Source organism: Cupressus sempervirens, chromosome 11, assembly GCF_028749045.1.
Source record: "Cupressus sempervirens isolate cs-2001-9-10 chromosome 11, ASM2874904v1, whole genome shotgun sequence".
NCBI lineage: Eukaryota > Viridiplantae > Streptophyta > Pinopsida > Cupressales > Cupressaceae > Cupressus > Cupressus sempervirens.
The window spans coordinates 567,769,894-567,790,026 of record NC_143128.1 but is presented as its reverse complement, the minus strand read 5'-3'; positions in this window follow the sequence as shown (position 1 = coordinate 567,790,026).

Below are 20,133 nucleotides of genomic sequence, written 5' to 3'. Positions count from 1 at the left end.
CCGCTCCTCTCGGCTGTGTGACATCTTTTTGATTTCATCTACACATATGGGCCTCACGTACCTTGCGTATATCAAGGACTCCCTAGCTAAACCAAATTTCATCCTTGTAGAAAGCTTCCTAGGATGTTGGTGTGTTTGGCGTGCTTGCTCCAAAATTTTGTTTGCTTGTTTGTTCATAGCCTTTGAATAAATGTTTGCCAACTTTGGTCAAAATCTTAGAAAAGCAGAAATCTCCCAACTCAAGGCATACTTAGCGTAGTCACTACCTCATCAGAAGATCATCCAAGCTCCCTTAGTTCTTTGCTTTAGAACAATCCCAAATCCAAAGTCCATCCAAATCATCCCCCCCAGCCAGCTAGCAACCCAATCCAAAATCACACCCAAGCCTTTAGAGAGTTGTTGTTACTCAGCCAGAATTTTGCTATCCAATCAATCCTACTAATCAACCAATCTTACCAAGGTCATCCCTCTGACAGAGCATTGTCTAGGGTAATCCAGCTTTGTCACTTGTATCCCTCATCACCTTGAGCTAAAGGTTGGGATCCACAAGTGGTCAATCTCGTGTCATGCCCATAGGATCATTAGTCTATCCTTAAGTTGACACAATCTCCACCAATCTTGCACATAGGAAAGCAAAACTCTTACTTTTTGACAGCATGCCCTTGAAGTCTTCCATCCATAGGAAAGCCAAAAATCCCCAGCCAATCCTCCTTAGGTCTGTCATACAGCTTTGACTCTCCCTAGGAAATCTGAGCTTAATCCAAATCCGACCATGGGCTTCCGTGTTCATCCATATGCAAGACCCCATCCCCATCAAACTCATCGTCAAAGCATGAAGTACCAATCCTATCATGATATATTTGGTTGTATTGTCATTGCTCCTGCTACCTCCTATTCCAATGATGATGAAGATCTTGTTGACTATGAAGGGTATCTTGAGAACCTTAGAAACATTCCACCAACCATCCCCCAAAATCCAAGAGTTATTCCAAACTATCTAGTCATGCCATCTTGTATCCCAACTTCTCCTCCATCACCTAATCAACCAAGCTTCCAGTCTTCCACCCCCATCACACTAGTTGTTCCTGTCAATCCACCTCCACCTCTGACACGCAAGTCTCCAAGGAATCTCCTAGAGGAAATACAAGAAAAATAGCCTCCAACAGTCGATAAGCCATGTCATCTAATCCAACCATGTAAAGTAGTCAGTGATGAAGCTTCCCCATCTATAATATCACCTCCATCTCCCAAAGCTATCATCCCCATACCATCCATCAAATTGCTTAAAATCCTTCCACTTCCCGCAAGCACCAAAATCCCACCACCTGTCAAATCCCTTCAAATCCTATCCACATCCCCTCCAAGCATTTCCCAAATCTCCTGTGATGACCCTTATGCATTCATCTTCTACTCACCCATCTCCACTACTGAATCTCCCATCTATCCATCCACTACCTTTGAAGAATCCATCCCGTCACCTCCTATCACACCATCCATCCCAATCCAATCCTATCAAGATCTTGCCCAAAAGCATGTCGACATCCCCTAAAGCGTAAACGAAGATATCCTTGCACCATGTCTTCCATCCATAGCGCAGTCACCATCCCCTCCATCTCCAAAACCTCAAGCCATACCTCCTCTACTGCAGGATATCTTTTCATCCCATCAGCTAAATCAAGAGCCTATCCTACCATCTCCTCCATTCCATGCTCCCATCTTACCACCTATTCAAGCTATTCCACCATCTATAATCTACCCTCTTGGTTCACTTACATTCATCCATGGTGGCCTCCTCTCAGCAGAAGAGTTAAGAACAGTATCTCCCCATTGTAGTACATCTGATAAAGCACTTCCACCATTTTCTGCAAGCAAAAAGTATCCTCAGCTAGTTCAAATGCTCAATCGATGGCATTATCAAGGTCAAGGTTTAGGACCACAAGAGCAAGGAATCAGAAAGCCTATCATTGCACAAAAGAATCCAAGATCTCATGGTCTTGGATATGTATCCAAAGGCTCACCATCTAAAAGTGTTGGTACACCACACCCCCAAATCAAGCCTATCTCTAGGCCCATCATGCCAGCCTCCCATCACTCCTTCAAGAAAGCTTATGTCATCCCCCCTCCACCATCTTTGCAGCCCAAAACAACCTACCATATCCCCCCTTCATCTGCTAAATCCATTTTGGGTCCCTATGTCCCAAAATCTACCATCCTCCATCCTCCTATCAGCCATCATTCAAATCCTATTCCATCTGTTCCTATGCAAGATCAACAAAGGCACATATCAGGGCACATCATCCATCATCATCCCCCTACATGCTCTTCCATATCCTCTCCATCTCACAAAGCTTCTCCTAACCATCTTCCCAAAGCTTATCACAACAATGTAAATGCCAACTTCAAAATGCATAAAGCTAAAAATCCACACCCTAGGCAATCATATGTCTATTTTAAAAGACATACTCCAAAAAGGCAAAATCCAATCAAAGAATGCAAAACAATGCAAAATCCTATGAAAAGAAAATCCAAAACCATGTGGATCCCAAAGAAAAAAGTTGAAACCCAATGCATAATGGCATCCACCATTGCTAATCCTCCATCCAGTGACTCATGTCTCCCATCTTCTAACTCCATCTTGGGTGCCTATATCCCCAAGCGTGCTTCCACAAATCCACCATCAAGCCCACATCTACCATCTATCCCCCATATGCTCTTTTCACACCTGTCCCAACATGTGCCAATGTTGATCCTGCAAGCATCTCCATCTAATACTCCTTTCCAACCTTTTTATCCTTCCATCTCCTACCATCAATCCCATCTAATCCAATCTATTGCATAAATCTCACATCCAGTGTACCAACATCCTAGCAACAAAAATGACCATTCCAATTAGCTAGTGAAAAGTACCAAAGAAAAAGCCAAAAATAGCTAAAGAAATCCAAAAGCATTCCAGCTAAGTCCAAAGTCAAAAATTCAAAAAAAAAAACAAAAAGAAAAAGAAAGCGTCCACTGGTGAAAACTTGACAATTCAAGCGCCTTGGACAAGTACCATGATGAAAACTTGGCAAACAAGCGTCATGCGTAATCCAACCATCCCCAATTCAGCCTATCATCCTCATGCTTTTGGTCACATCTTGACATCCAACTCCATCTTCCAATATATCCACATATCCTCCATCCTCCATCTTCCATCTATCACCATCCACTTATCTCCTGCAGCTTCAGCCAAGCATCCTAGCTATCATCCATCTCCCTAGCACCTCCAGCTTTTCCATCCTAGCTTCAATCCTATTGCATCCATTGTAAGACCTTCTTCCACATGTCATCTTTTTACTAGGGGCATTGTATTCCTTGGAGATATTGTCTTGTTCATCCTCCCTTGTCATTGGTATCTAGCTCTAGGCTATCCTCATGCAAAACCCAATGTCATCTCTTTATATCCATCATAATCCTAGCTATCTACCATCCTATCCAACGATCTCATCCTGCTCCTCTAGCTATCCTTGGTCACAAAATCTTCCATCATCATTGGGATGCATCCTCCCCAAATCCATATCTTCTACTATTACCCCATCCTTAGCTTTCGCCCTTCCATCCTGCTATCCTATCATCCTGAGCTTTTGCCTGCTTGTAACTATCTTGGTCAGCTTCAGCTTGTAAATATCTTGGTCCGTCAGCTTGTACATCCTCTTTAGCTTAGTACCATTGTATCTATCCAGCGTTCGTGTCATTTTGTCCTTGATCAACATCTTGCACACATCGCACACCTTGGTTAGCTATTCCAATGCATTCTTTAGCTAGATCTCCTGTCACCAAAGTGTTATCCTTCTTAGTTCAGCTTGCCAGACGCATCACTCATCCAAAATCTACCAGCTTAGCTGCTCTCCGATAGATCCTTGCAGGATATAGCTTTCCTCATGTCTGATCTTGGTCCGTTAGTACCTTGTCCTACCCATCTCGTTGGCAAACAGTTCTCTTTTGGATTTTCGCTTTCTTTTGATTTGGGATCTTCCCTTTTGGGTCTTGAAATATCTTTTCCAAGCAATCTCCTTGTTCCCTCCTCAAGGTTGCCACGATCTTCCATATCATGGTATGCTGCAAATGGGGCAATTAGAGTGTAAGGTCTTGATCAGGTCTTTTGCTTGTTTTCTTTTTCTGCTTGTGGGTTACCTAGTGTCGTTTCCACGCTGCTTCCTCTGGGATTCATGTGTGATACTGGGGCAATCCTTGTGTGTTTGTTTTGAGTCAGTTCGTCAGTCCTTTGGACAGTTGGTAAAAAGGCCTTGATGTTCTTGGTAACCTTGGCAATTAACCAACAATCCTATAGCAAATCTAGTGCTCAACTACATGGTGGTACTTCTCTTTGAAGTATCCCCCCGCTCAAAAAGCTTCAATGGATTCCCTTCATCTCCATTATCCCCCATCTATATTCTGCATCTCTCGCTCCTACCCCAGCGTATGCATCAGTATCTCTTTGAATCACTCCTCACGCTTAGCTTTAGGGATCCACAATCCTAGTCTTAGGGATCCACCAATCAAATCAATCCACCAAGCTTCATCTTTCAAGATCCACAATCCTAGTCCTAGGGATCTCCGAAACCCATCTTCTGCCAATCTGACTCTTTGAAATCCTGTTGCATCAGCTATATCATTCTATCATCCATCTCCCTACCATGGATTCCTTTTATAGCGCTCCGCTCCTCCATCTCCCCCCCCCCAATCCTAGAAAGTCTTAAGCTTGCTTTACTTTTGTGCCTCTGATTTCCCTTTATCATTCTCCCGTAGTGAGAGTTTGAGCTAATTCAGCCCCTTCTCTTTGCCAACCTATGTCTTAGCTCATCTCAATTTCTTGTACTTTTCAAGAAGTCGTCGAGCCTCATTTCTCTCCTTGTCGCCTTCTTGAGGGGGCATCATCTAAGTCTAGTCTCTCCTCTTCTTATCCGAGACTGGGGCAACCTTGTTGCTAAAACATCTTCCTCGTGTCGTCTTCATTCGAACTTCTTTGAAATAGTGTTGTCTCAACACTATGTCAAAGAGGGGCAAAATGTAGACACCTAAATTTGATTACATTGCTTTGGTAATCTAATTTAGCCATCTCTAAAGGCATCATTAATTAAATTCTTATTTAATTAATCCTTTGCCATCCCTAGTTGATTAATTTAATTAATCATCTATAGTCCTAATTGATAAATCAAATAATCTATTATTTATCAATTAAATCTTTTTCTCCTATCTAATTCCAAAAATCCCCATTTATTAAATAAATCTATTTGATAAATGAAATCCTCAAATTCAAAAACCCCTAACCTATCTCTAATTCTCCATTTAGCCTAATCCACCCCATCCACCCATACTAACCAAGCTTAGCCACTAACTCACCCACCCTCATTAATGCCATCCACTTGTACATTTCTAACATCCCTAATCTAATCCTAAACCCAAGCCTAATCCACCCCCTAATGTTGTCACATTCCTTAAACAAGTTTAAGACTTTCCTAATCCAAACCAAAGTCTCCCCTCAAAAAACCCAACCACTAAGTCATGAGTGCTCTTACAAAACATAAAAGACTCTTACAAGCCCACTCATGACTCTTACACCCATCTTCCACACTCTTCCCTCTTCCACACTCATTCCTCTTACATCCCTCTTACATACTCAACCCCACTCATCATGCCTTTAACCAACCCTTTACCCTACCCTCTCACACTCATCCTCCTTGTGACAAGTGTCACCTTCCCATTGGTGCTAAACAAGCACAATCCATGTGCTCTCCTTTGAGTGCATCCTAGCCCTCCTTAAGCCTTCATCCATCCTTGCATCTAATCCCTCCATCCCTCTACCCCTTAGCCTATAAATTGAATCCCATCCCAAGCCATTTCATCAACAATATTTGAGCTAAAGTTACCATGCCCTTTTGAGAGCCAAAAGCCATACCCATACCCTTATAATGCCAAACTGAGAGCTCACAAAGCTACCAATTTGCTATTATCCATCTCCACCATTTGAAGCAACTTTGAGCATTTGAGCATACATCCCCAATCTACACATAGACACATCTCAAAAACAAGAGAACAAGCTCATTGAGAGAGCCTATCCATGGCTCACATTCTCATTTGAGTTTGTCTTCTCTTTGTCTCTCTTATATGTTATGTTAGTTTAATGTGTAAATGCTTTCATTAGATTAGTATTTCTAGCACATTAGATTAGTGTATACAAGAGTAAGTGCCAAGCAACGTAGAATTTACATTCAAGTTAGGAATGATGCAAACTTTGAGGTAAACCATTTTCAAGCCAACATGGATGTGATATTTAATATTTGAAGTAGGGTAAACTTTAAGAAAGCCACCTCCAAAAAAAGATATAAAATATTGGCATATCTTTCATTATTTTGAAAAACCAAAATTATTTCTATTGGCGAATCTCTCAATTTTTTCTTCTAAATATGATTAAAATTGGTGATTATTTTTTAATCATAATTTTTTTTTGTATAATATATTGACGAATCTTAATAATAATAGGAAGTTCATTAATTGCCATGGAATATTACAAATCAAAACTGAACATTTTTTTTTACCCCGTGGAATATTATGAGGATTGTTACATATACTTTAAATCAATAGTAAAAACTAAATATTGGTGATATATCCCTAAAGTAACTAATAATTATGATAATTATTGGTAAATTAAATTTAATCTCTCCAATAATATAATATATTTAGGTGGCTCAATTCTAATCATGTAATGAATATTTTGGCGAATATTCGAGTTTGAATTTTTCAATGAAATAAATTATTGAGCAATTTTAAATATTTTAGAACTAAAATTTATAAAACTATGGCGATTTAGGTTTTGTCAAATCTTAAATTATTAGCCAAAAAATTCTAAAATTAGCCAATTTGTGAATATTAGCCACTAAAAAATACCTTGATTTGAAGATTTTGTTACAAAGAGTTTTATGCATTTTATGATATGGATCACAGATCCCTATATTTTGTGATGAACGAATCAAATGGAGAGGAAAAACATGGAAGCATCTAGAAAACTCTTTACGAAATATTTAAATAGGAAAAAACTTGACTTATTTTGATATAGAGAGAAGACTTAAGATGAAGGTGAAGTGAAGGGTGATATGAACGAGCGAATAAGTTATTCATGCAACTCAAGTGTGAATATTGCAGAAGAGGAAAAGAGTTTTATTATTCCAGAATAGAGAAAGTGACCTAGTCAAGCAGTGAAGGACATAAAAGCTTTATCAAATAAGAAGATCATATCATATTGGAAAGAGGAGATCTAATATCAGTTTATTAGAGCAAACTAAGGATCAGGTATTGAATCAGTTTTAATAGATTGAGTTAGGGTAAATCTCTTAATAGAGTGGTCTTAACAGATCTTTGTAAATCTCCTAACAGAGTCCTTAGTTTGTTGAAGTGTGAAATCCTCTAACAAGTTGAGATCTAACAATTCCAAAAATTTTTAATAGGGTGGACCCCTCACAGGGTAAATCATTGATATGGTCAAACATTGTAACCCTAATAGATTAACTTTATTACTGGAGTAGTCAAGATTTGTGGGTGTCATCCCCACCCTAGTTTTACCTTCATTCATAAGTTTTTCTGGGTAAGCAAAATATTTGTGTTATGTGATTACTTTTTATGCATGTGATTGATAGATTAGATCAACATGTTATTACAATTTGGTTAAATAAGTGATGCATGCATAAACAATTGGATTTGAGATGGTAAAAGTGGTGAATGCATTACAAAATTGTTGTAAAGGTTAAAGCGTTATAGATCCTAATTCACCCCCCCCCTCCCCCCCCCCCCCCCCCCCCCCCCCCCCCAAGTATCTTAGTGTCCAATTAAAGACTTCCAAGAATTGCAACATGATTATATGATCTAGATCCTTTTGGCAGGTTCCTGGTTGTAAATAATGATAATGGATCTACACTATTCCTTTACTTGTGGTATAATTTTTTTGCCCATTTTCTTTCGTGTTCTTGAAACATTCTCCAAATTACTTTTGCTCCTAAAGCTTCATTTTGACAACTCCAATTCTTAATTCCAAGACCTCCATACTCTTTACATCAACATATTCAATCCTATTTTATTAAGGCTTGTTTCTTTTTCCCTTACGTTCCTTTCCAAAAGAAATTCCTTAATCTATTATCTAGGTATCTTTTTACTCCTTTTGGGAGTGGTAGATACACCATCTGATAAGTAGGGATGGTTGATAAGAATGATTTAATCGTAGTCAATCTTCCAACATTAGTTAGCCATTAAGCTTTCCAACTTTCCAAGTTTTTATCTATCTTTTCTGATATGAGTTTCCGTTTTTTGCTTTCTCTTACACCCTTTTCCAATCGGATACCAAGATATTTGCAAATGAAATTTCCTTTCCTATACTCCATTGTATTACATATATTTCTTTCTAATTCAGTAGAGGTGTTAAGAAAAAAGATCTTTGACTTATTAGGATTTACTTTTTGACCCAACACTTCCATTTAGTTATTATAATTTCTTTCAAGTTCTGAGCCTTCTCCATTGTGCTTTCTCCAAAAAGGATTGTATCATTTACAAATTGTTAATGCATTATTTTTGGAACTTCTTTTGCTACTATAACACCTTTAATTTTCCCATCCAATTGAGCCTTTTTTATTACTCTGTCAAATGCTTCTTCCACTATGATAAATAGGAAAGGGGAGATTGGGTCTCCCTATCTAATAACTCTAGATAAATTGAAGAAACCTTCATGCGTACCATTAATAAGAAGGTATATTTTGGGAGTTGAAATAAAATTATATATCAAGTTAATTCGTTGATGAGAAAAATTGAAGGCTTCCATAGTCTTGCATAAAAATGCCAGTCAAACTTATCATAAGCTTTTTGAATGTCTAATTTTATTAACATACAAGGTTCCATATTATTTTGAGCAGAGTTTATTAGTTCTTGGATAATTATTATATCAACAAAGATTGACTTGCTTAGGACAGAGTTAGTTTGTTCTTCTAAAGACTAGTTTTCATTATTTTATTTAGAGCTAGTATACTAATATAGTTTTTTTTGTTTTTTTGTTTTAACTTAGATTACTTATTATTATTAATTTATAATTTGTTCTTATTATTTAATTTAGATTATTAAATAATTAACTAGATTAGTTTTTTTTTGTTAACTAAGTTAGATTAATTATTATTTAGATTAGCTTCTTTTTTAGTTTAGATTAATTTTTCATTAACTATATTTAATTTTTGTTTCTTTAGATTCGTTTTGTTTTGTTAGTTTTTTGTTTTTCAAGATTATGTTTTACTTTTATTTTTCTTGGGGGAGCTAAATTTCAACTTTTTTGGGCTTCTACAAGTATTGGCCAATTCTCAAATATATTATTTTGAAACTACTAATGCTATTTAGTGCAAGTGTTTGTCAAAGACATCACGTTGGAACCAATTGTTTATTTAGTTTAGCAAACACCTCATTTTGGTGCTTAAAATTTATGAAGTACTTAATTCATTTGGTCCTTCAACATATTTTTGTTTAAGATAGAACCCTAGTAGAAAGGCATGCCTTGGTGGGGGAGAGGTACTCACCTTAAGGGAGTAACCTCAAGCAAGTGTCCATTGGTCTACTATGTAAATTAAGGCCAATACCAAGTTTAGCCAATATTGACACTTAGTATATAGTGCCACTTTGAAATGAGGCTTACCTTTGAGTATATTAGACTCCTACTAGGATTTTTTAGAGCATTAAGTAGCTCATTGGACACTTGTAACATGCTAGTTGAATTGTTACTAGAAACTTATTATTTTAGTAATCAAAATCCCCTACTCATGGACTTTTTTTTATACTGTAGTGACGTGAGTTGAACAAGTGAACTCCTGGAAGGGAGGCTTTCCAATTCAACATTGAACCATGGGTGGAAGTGTCTACTCGTGGACTTAGGGTTGTGATATGTGCACCTTGAAGAAATTGCTCATGTACTCTTTAATTTGAGATAGATAATTTCTTTAGGTCTTCAAGTCTCTAGAAACTCGAACTGGTGTGCCCAAGAAATGAGTGTTGTGTAAGGAGGAGGTAGTGCCTCCAAGCTTCCATCTATCCCATTAAAAGTTATATTTTATTGTAAGGGGAATCAACATGTATTGTCCTATCCTAAGCCATAGGTTGTGCTTATCTTCATTTCCTAAACGACCACTTTGTTTAATGTGTGTTCAAAACATATTCCTAATCAAACATGTCCAAACCTTCAATTATTTGCACAAACACATTTATCAAACCTTAATTAGAAACACAAAAAATACTCAAATTTCAAAAAAAATCTATTTAAACTTGTTAATATTATTAAAATACTATATTGACAATACTAAATAAATATGATTTCTAAAGATACTCATAATTGTCAGTGGGCCCTTGGTCTACTGGTTTTGTTAAAAGGTTCTTAAAGAACCCACTAGAGATCAAGTTTCACTGAGTGCATGGCTCCAAAATTGAAAAGGGATGTGCTTGGGATTGTGCCTGGGATGAATTTGGTGGAATGGATACCCCTCAGTCCTTAGCTCTTAGGTGAAGAGGTTCAGCAACAAGGCTTGTGCTCCCATATCGGATAGTGACAAATATTTCATGGAGGACCTCCATGAAAAAAGAGAGACATAATAAAAAAGAAGAAGAAAAAACTCATAATTTGAAAAAAGGGAATTAGTGTTTCCAAGCTTCTATCTATACCATTAAAAGTTGTATTTTATTGTAAGGGGCTTCAACAAGTATTGTCCTATCCTAAACCAAGGTTATGCTTAATTTCATTTCCTAAATGACCACTTTGTTTTGTGTGTGTGTGTGTGTGTGTTCGAGATATATTCTTAATCAAACGTTACTTGTCCAAACCTTCAATTATTTACACACACACACATTTATCAAATCTTGATTAAAAACACAATAAATATTTAAATTTTATTTATTTATATTTAAACTTGTTAATATTATTAAAATACTATATTGACAATACTAAAAAATATGATGTATAAAAATACTCATAATTTATAATAAAAAGTGAATGAAATTGGATGCTATTAAAATCTTTTATTCTCATTAAATAGACAATAACATTGAATTTAATAATTCTTGATATATATATGAATTTTATAGATATCAAAATCTTTTATTCGCAATATAAAAAATTTGATAACATTTAAGTAAATCTCTCCACTTAACATGACATTTTTAATTTATAGAGGCTTTAAAATAAAATTATCTTGACTTAAAATAAAATTATTCAAAGAGTTAAGATTAAGGGTTATCATAACACATTCCCAACCTCATGTCTTTTTGATAGACTTGATTTCTGATTGTTCATTTAAGAACCTTTCAACTTCACCAATAGATCAATAACCCATCTATCTCAATCTTAATTTATCTTAATGTAATGTCCCTAGTGTAACTAGTTAATTCCCCACCTTTATCTTTTGCACATGTAAGGATGTTAGTAGTTTTATGGAATTACAAATTATTATCTATTAAATAAAATGAATAAAATAAGTTCCTAATCCCAATTACTCCCCTTCTTAATGAGCGGCTGTGATTAGATACTTAACTCCTATGGGAGTGTCCCCTATAGCTTTCGCTCGGTAGAGTAACTCTCTACTAAGTATTGTCTTCTCACTATATGTCCTCTTGTTAAGACCTATGGGTAATCATCTTTGATTTACCCCTCCTTCCTAGAAGATTTCTTTATCTAGGCCTTATGGATACCTTAATAGCCTATCGATCCTTTCATATGCATATGGTTGTAAGTTTCAATACACTAGAAGATTTCTTTGTCTAGGTCTTATGGATAACCTTAATAGCCTATCCATCCTTTCATATGCATATGCCTGTAAGTTTTAGTATACTGACTTTCAGAGATAAATGACCTCTGCCTTAGTTCCTGTTTATTTGGATTCAGAATTGTTCTAATCCCCCTATATGTATGTTTGTTAATGTGGTTCCTAGCTAAATATATCTCAAGCTAAGCCTCTTGAGTTGGTAATATATTCTATCTTAGTGGGTGAATCTCTAATTCTTCTGTGATGTAGTAATCCACTGATTACTACAAACTGTTCTTGTCTACCTTGTTGTCATGTGAGTGTTGTAGCAAAAGACTGGAAGTTTCTAGGTTCAACAGTAAATCAGTTTGTGGATGTTTCAATGCCTATATGATATATGTAATTGATGCTTATCAGAGGGAATAGTTTTTTTATTACTTCTTTAATTTGCTCCAATCAATCTTCTCCTAATACGTATCTTCCTACTAGTGCTTAGAGGATATGATGGTGTCTACACTTTCCTTGATTGTTACTGTCGAACTTGGATAATGATGATGGTGTCGATAGTGGCTTTTACTATCGAATATTTCCTTCCTTCTATGTCTCTCAGCCTGATGGGACTGGGTCTTGAATGTTCCTGTAGAAGATAAACTGCCCGTAATGTTTCCTTGTCTATGCTAATTTTGAATTGGTTCTTCCTCCGATACTGAGATTGTTGTTCTACTTCACGTCACGATGGTGAATGCACTTATTCTTTGATACTTGGACTATGGCCCTTTCCTCCCATTTGATGCCTCTTCTTCCATTCACAATGGCTATTTTATATGTCGAATGGGGGTCTACCTGTGATGCAAAGATAAACTCAACGGAAGCAAAAAAAAAAAGGAACCATAACCAAAAAGAGATAGATAACAATATTCTTCTAATTGATTCATCAAATGAATAGTATATACACTTGCTCTCCTAAAGATTTCTTCTTCCCGTAACTTCGCATCTGGAAACTTGACTAAACCTAAACCTAAAAACTCTATTTATACTTGCTAGGACAGTCTACAGAATATTCTAGATTATTACAAAATAGGAAAATCGACCCAAAGAGACTTCTCGCCAAAATGGCTTACAGAATATTCTAGATCAATATAGAATAGGGAAGAATGACCCCACAATGGTCTAAACAAATCCCAAGAAAAGATCTTATCCTAATGATTTAGAATTTGAAATGTGGCAACATGGACAATCTTTATGTGGGTACTCCTGCACCATACTCCCCAAGAAATTTTATCTCAAGCCCACTTGAGATGAACTCTTGTAGAGTGGTACTCTGCTTCTTGATATCTTGTTCAGCTATCCATACAACATCTGCATCTGAATAACCTCTAAGTTTTACCAAATATTGCTTGGACTCCTTTCCTCTTGTCTGCTTGATGACTTTGGTGTCAAGTATCCTTTCTAGATGTAGTGTCTTCTTAAATGGTAGATGTTTAATGTCTTTTGTATCAACAATCGGTCTTGTATCAATTTCTTCATTGGTTGCTCTAAATGGTGTGAGGTTTTCTATGTTGAAGATTGGATAGATGCCAATCTTAGGTGGTAATCAAATCTCATAACCATCGGTTCCAAAATTCTTCAATATTTGACAAGGACCTAGTTTTCTCAACATAAGCTTGGTAGATTTACCTTTTGGTAGCCTCTCTTTCTTGAGATTTGCCCATACTAAATCTCTCACTTCAAATTCTAAGTGTCTTCATTTCTGATTTGCATGCTTCTTATACTTTTCAAAGGTTTTTTGGAGTTGTGCTTTGACTTCATCATGGATTTCTTTTATGGCTGTAGCAAATTCTTCTCCTTGGGCACTAACTTGTTGTTGTGAACTCATATCTCTTAACTCAAAGATCCCTCTAGGATGAATTTCATACACCACTTGAAATAGTGACTTTCCTGTAATTCTATTGATGGAGTTATTATATGCAAATTCAACTTGGGGTAAGATTACATCCCATTTTGCTGCATGTTGTCTTGTGAGTGTTCTTAACAAATTGCCCAATGTTCTATTAACTACCTCTGTTTGGCGATCAGTTTGAGGGTGGTAGGCTGATGAGAATGATAAATTGGTTCTAGGTTTCCTCCATAAAGTTCTCCAGAAGTGTCCTACAAACTTCACATCCTTGTCTGAAACTATGTTGAGAGGTAGCTCGTGAATCCTTATGACTTCCTTGAAAAAGAGATCTTCTATATGAGAAGCATCATTGGTTGACTTACATGGTAAGAAATGAGCCATTTTGCTGAACCTATCTACTACAAAAAATACACTATCATGCCCCTTTTGTAGTCCTTCCTTTGGCCCTTTGAAAAATCATACATGTTTCCACAAAGTTTCTAACATCAGTCTGAAGTTTAGGCTAATAGTAGTACCTTCTAACCAATTCTAAGGTTTTATCCAAACCAAAATGTCCATCCATTATTCCACTATGCTTCTCTTTGATAATGTTTGTCCTTATAGAGCACCTGGGTACACATAGTTTTCCTCCTTTGAAAAGAAGTCAGTCTTGTATCAAAAAATTAGGAAAATTAGCATGGTATCTTTCACCAAACTCCATACATACCTTGTAGATGTCACCAAAATCTGGATCTGCTACATACATGTCCTCAAGTGCTTCAATTCCCACACTTTCTAGCTATATCTAGGAGACAGTCAGATTCCTTCTACTAAGAGCATGAACAACCTTGTTTGATATGCTCTTCTTATGCTTGATGGTGAAGGTATAGGCCTATAAATACTCCACCCATTTCATGTTCCTATGACTTAATTTGTTTTGGCTATTCAGAAAACTAACTGCTTGGTTATCGATATACACAAAAAACTCCTTTGGCAACAAGTAATGTCTCCACCTTTTGAGAGCTTCAACCAATGCATACATTTCTAAGTCATATGAAGAGTATTTCTGCTTGGCTTCATTGAGCTTTTCACTTGAGAAAGCCATTGGTTTTCCTTCTTGACTAAGAACTGCCCCTATAGCAACCTTGCTAGCATCACATTCTACTTGGAAAATTTTGTTAAAATCAGGTAAAGAAAGAATTGGCTACTCACTAACCTTTTTCTTAAGCAATTCAAAAGCTTCATTTGTTGATTGACTCCATGCAAACTTACACTTCCTTCCTCCTTTAATAGTTTCTAACATAGGAGCACATATATGATTGGAATTTCTTATGAATTTCCTATAAAATGTAGCAAGACCATGAAAGCTTCTAACATCTCTAACTATTTTTTGGGGTGGCCAAGATAGTATAGCACTTACCTTATCTTTATCCATCTTCAAGCTACCTTGGGAGATCACAAAACCAAGATATATCAACTCCTCTTGCATGAACAAACACTTTTCCAAGTTTATTACCAATTTCTCCTCATGAAGTCTTCTCAAAACCATGTCAATGTGCTCTAGGTGTTCTTTCTTTTTCGTGCTGAAAATTAATATGTCATCTATATATACTATGATGAACTTGCCATTGAAGTCTTTGAGTATTTCATTCATAAGTCTCATGAAGGTACTAGGAGCATTAGAGAGTCCAAATGACATTACCTTCCATTCATATAATCCATCATTGGTTTTGAATGTTTTCTTCCACTCATCTCCAACTCTTATCCTTATTTGATGGTACCCACTTTTTAAGTCAATCTTGGAGAAATGCTTTGCACCTCCCAAACAATCAAGCAAATCTTCAATTCTTGGCATTGGAAACCTATATCTGATTGTAATCTTGTTAATGGCTCTAGAATCAACGCACAACCTCCAAGTTCCTTCCTTCTTGGGTGCCAAAATAGTAGGTACAACACATGGGCTTAAGCTTTTCGAAATCAAGCCAAAATCGAGTAAATCCTTTACTTGTCTAGCAATCTTCTCATTTTGTTGAGGTGTCATCTTGTATGCAGCCTTATTGGGTAAAGTAGCTCCAGGAATGAAATCAATACAATGACTAATGTCTCGTATAGGTGGTAAAGACTTTGGCATACCTTCTGAAATCAAACCTTCATACTTATCCAAAAGTTCTTTCACTTCATCAGGGATTGCCTTCTTTGTTTCAACCTCCTTTTTGTCATTTCTAATGGGTTGTTGTGGTTGTGGGCTAGGCATCAAAATAAAAAAAGGCTTAGGTTCATCCTTCATGTCCCATAAGAATTCCTTTTTATCAACCATCATAATTTTGGCTCCACTTTCTTTATTTTCTTCCACTTCTTCATGATCAACAAATGGAATCAATCTATTCACCTTTCCATCCTTCTTGATGGTGTATATATTGATTTTTCCATCATGTTGTGCCTGCAAATAATACTGCCAAGGCCTACCAAATAATAGGTGGCATGCATCCATGTCAATATATCATACAAAATTTTGTCCTTATACTTTTCAATCTGAAAATCAACCCGTGCTTGCTCATTTACAAGATTTGTTGACCCTTTGTTAGCCTCGAAACCTTAAAAGGAAAAGGATGAGGTATTCTCCTAAGTTTTAACTTCTGAACCATCTCAATAGAAACTAAATTCTCAGTAGATCCTGAGTCAATAATGACTTTAAATACCTTACCTCTGGATTTGCAAGCAATCTTAAAGATAGTTTTCCTTTGTGGCGGTTCCATGGTAGTAGGCACTTTCAAAAGTGTTCTTTTCATCATTAAACTTTCTCCTCTTTCAAGTACACTATCCGAGTCAGCCATCTCCTTCTCTTGGTATTCATCATCTTGTACCAAATGTGTTCTTCTTTCACCTTGTGAACTTGAACTAGCTCTATCCAGACACCTAGATGCATAATGTTCCTCCTTATTGCAATTGAAACAAATGATCGGACTTGCTCTTCCACCACCAAATCTACCTCTTGAATTGCCTCTTCTACCTTTGAAATTACCTCTGAAATTTCCTTCACTTTGACTAGTTTCTTGCTTTATCTCCTTATGATCTTCATGGTTTTGTCCTCTTCTTTGGAAATTTCCTCTTCCCCTTTGATTTCTTCCTCTTCCTCTACTATTTTGTTCTTGCCTTCTTTTCAATTTGGCTTCCACCTTCAATGCTAGTTGATAACATTTTTGTACTGTATCAGGACACAATAAATTAAGTTCTTCTTGAATGTTCAACCTCAATCCATTGAGATATCTAGCAACTTTTACACTTTCACATTCACTCTGCTTTGCCCTTAGGCTTAATTTTTGAAATTCTTCAGTATAGGTTGTGACATCTAGCTCCTTTTGTCTTAAACTTTGTCTCCTTCTATGAAGTTGGATTTCATAATCCTTAGGTAAGTATGTTTCTCTCACCTTGGTACACATCCTTTACCATGAAGCTATCATGTTCTTACCTCCTTTGACCCTTTCTCCTTGGGTGAAATTCCACCAAATGAGGGCTGGTCCCTTCAACTTTGACTTGGCAATTTTTATCTTATCCTTTTTTGCTATATTTTCACATTCAAAATGGTTGTTCAAGGCTTCTATCCAATCCACAACAGCATCAACATCCATCTTTCTTGAGAAGATGGGTAGGTCATCTTTGGCATCCTTCTTGCCAACTCTTTCAAGGGCTTTTATGAAGTATTTGTGGTCTGCAGGTAAGTTAACCACCTCCTGCTTAGGGTTATCCTCTTCTTCCCCTTCTTCCTCTTGCTTTGAGGAAATCTTTGCTCTCTTTTCCATCTGGCCCTTCAACTTCTCAAATTCATCCAATAACCACTTATTGGTTTCTCATGTTCTTGCATCTTCTTTGCCAGTTCAGCATTAGTGACCATGTTTTATGTTTAAGCTTCTGACTCTGATCCAGACATAAAGCCCAATTGCCTCAAGAGCTTTCCCCAAGCTTTGATACCAAAAATGATGCAAAAATAAACTCAACAGAAGCAAAAACAAAAGAAACTAGCACCAGAAAGAGATAGATAACAATATTCTTTTAATTGATTCATCAAATGAATAATAAATACACTTGCTCTCCTAAAGATTTCTTCTTCCTGTAACTTCATATACAGAAACTTGACTAAACCTAAACCTAAAATCTCTATTTATACTTGCTAGGACGGTCTACAAAACATTCTAGATTATTATGAAATAGGAAAACCGACCCAAAGAGACTTCTTACCAAAATGACTTACAAAATATTCTAGATCAATATAGAATAGGGAAGAACGACCCATAATGGTTTGAACAAATCCCAAGAAAAGATCTTATCCTAATGATGTAGAGTTTGAAATGCGGCAACATGTACAATCTTTATGTGGGTGCTCTTGCACCAACCTGGAAGGTCGCGCCAATGGATGTTCGACTTCTTTCAGTCAGTTCAATTGTATATTGTGATTAAACACTTACGTTAGCCTTTGTTTTCTTTGATATGATAATCATGACTGCCCTATTTTCAATGATATTTATTATTTGATTACTTTAGCTTTTAAAAAAGAAAAAAAAAAACATTAATAAAAATAACCATGGTTGCCTTTATTTATTTTTAATGTTTTGAAAGTATTTAAAATAAGTGATCAATACTTTTTGATTCAAAAATATTAATGATAAATTGATGCATAGTTTCTAAATGTTTAAAAATGAATTTATCATTCTAATTAATTATCCTAAAGATCAATAATTTTGATTAAAAAATATTAATGGTAAATTAATGCATAGTTTCTAAATGTTTAAAATGTTGTAACGCCCCGCCAAGGGATCCAAAAGAATTAACCTAAAGTTTCACTAAGTTTGCTAAACATTTTATTTTTATTTTTATTTTTTTAAAGTAAGAAAGTACAACATACACATCAAACACATAGTAGCGGAAGCAATAACATGTAATCATCGACAAACATACATTGCAAGTTACATTTCTTAAAGATCCCAAGACGTTGAGTCACGTTTAAATTTAATCAATTCTAAGTCTAACAACTATCACATACATATGAAAGAATATTCAGAAACTCCAATGTCCATAATATACATTTGTTCCGAATGCCTCTCGGCAAATTAATTCAGAATGCTCAATCATCCACTGTACAAGTCACAGGGTATGAAAGGCTTAAAAGAATATACATATGTAAAGATCAAGATACAATATCCTCAAATCCATGATACAAAGTACAGTAAAAATATATGAAATTATTCACCATACATGATACATCCATACATCCATAATGATAAAACATCTATCATAAAATCTAACCATCCATCATAATAATCCAAAAACATAGTGAAGGTAAATGCCAATCACGAAAACTTCAGCCATGGTGACCACGGAACGGATCTCAAATACATACACCTCAACTTCACACAAGGAAACTGGAAAGCAATAACAAACAGTAAATACATCCATCATAGAGCATACAATCACATTATCTTGGTTGGTTTGAAAAGATCGAGAAGAAATTATCATAACATCACATTCACAAACCCGGGCCTCTGGTAACAACCTAAACTAGTTAATACTAGAACAACCCAAAACATGGATAGTATAACAAAACAATATAATATGATTCAGTTCATAGTTGGGGTTTGTCTCCATAATACACCCTAAGGTTTTAAGTTTGAAATTCTCAGTTTGAGTTTCAACGAACTTTTTTTAATGTAAAGGTTTTTTTTTTTTTTTTTTTTAAATTTTTTAAAAATTTTCAACAATGTTTAATAATTTAAATTTTTAATAGATATTAATAATAAAAAAATTTTTAATTAATTTTTTTTAAATAAATAAATAAATAAATATATATATATATATTTTATTAATAATTTTTTATAATAATAAATGCTTGTATAGTTAAGTAAAATATTTATTTATTTATTTAACTATGGATAAAGTAATATCTGAAAATATTAAAAGAGTCAATATTAAATGAAGATTAAATAATTGGGTCAAATTATAAGGGTAATAGTAAAAAAAAATAAAAAAAAAAAAAAAAAAAAAAAAAAACCTTTACATTAAAAAAACATTCGTTGAAACTCAAACTGAGAATTTCAAACTTAAAACCTTAGGGTGTATTATGGAAACAAACCCGAACTATGAACTGAATCATATTATATTGTTTTGTTATACTATCCGTGTTTTGGGTTGTTCTAGTATTAACCAGTTTAGGTTGTTACCAGAGGCCCGGGTTTGTGAATGTGATGTTATGATGATTTCTTCTCGATCTTTTCAAACCAACCAAGATAATGTGATTGTATGCTCTATGATGGATGTATTTACTGTTTGTTATTGCTTTCCGATTTTCTTGTGTGAAGTTGAGGTGTATGTGTTTGAGATCCGTTCCTTGGTCACCGTGGCTGAAGTTTTCGTGATTGGCATTTACCTTCACTATGTTCTTGGATTATTATGATGGATGGTTAGATTTTATGATAG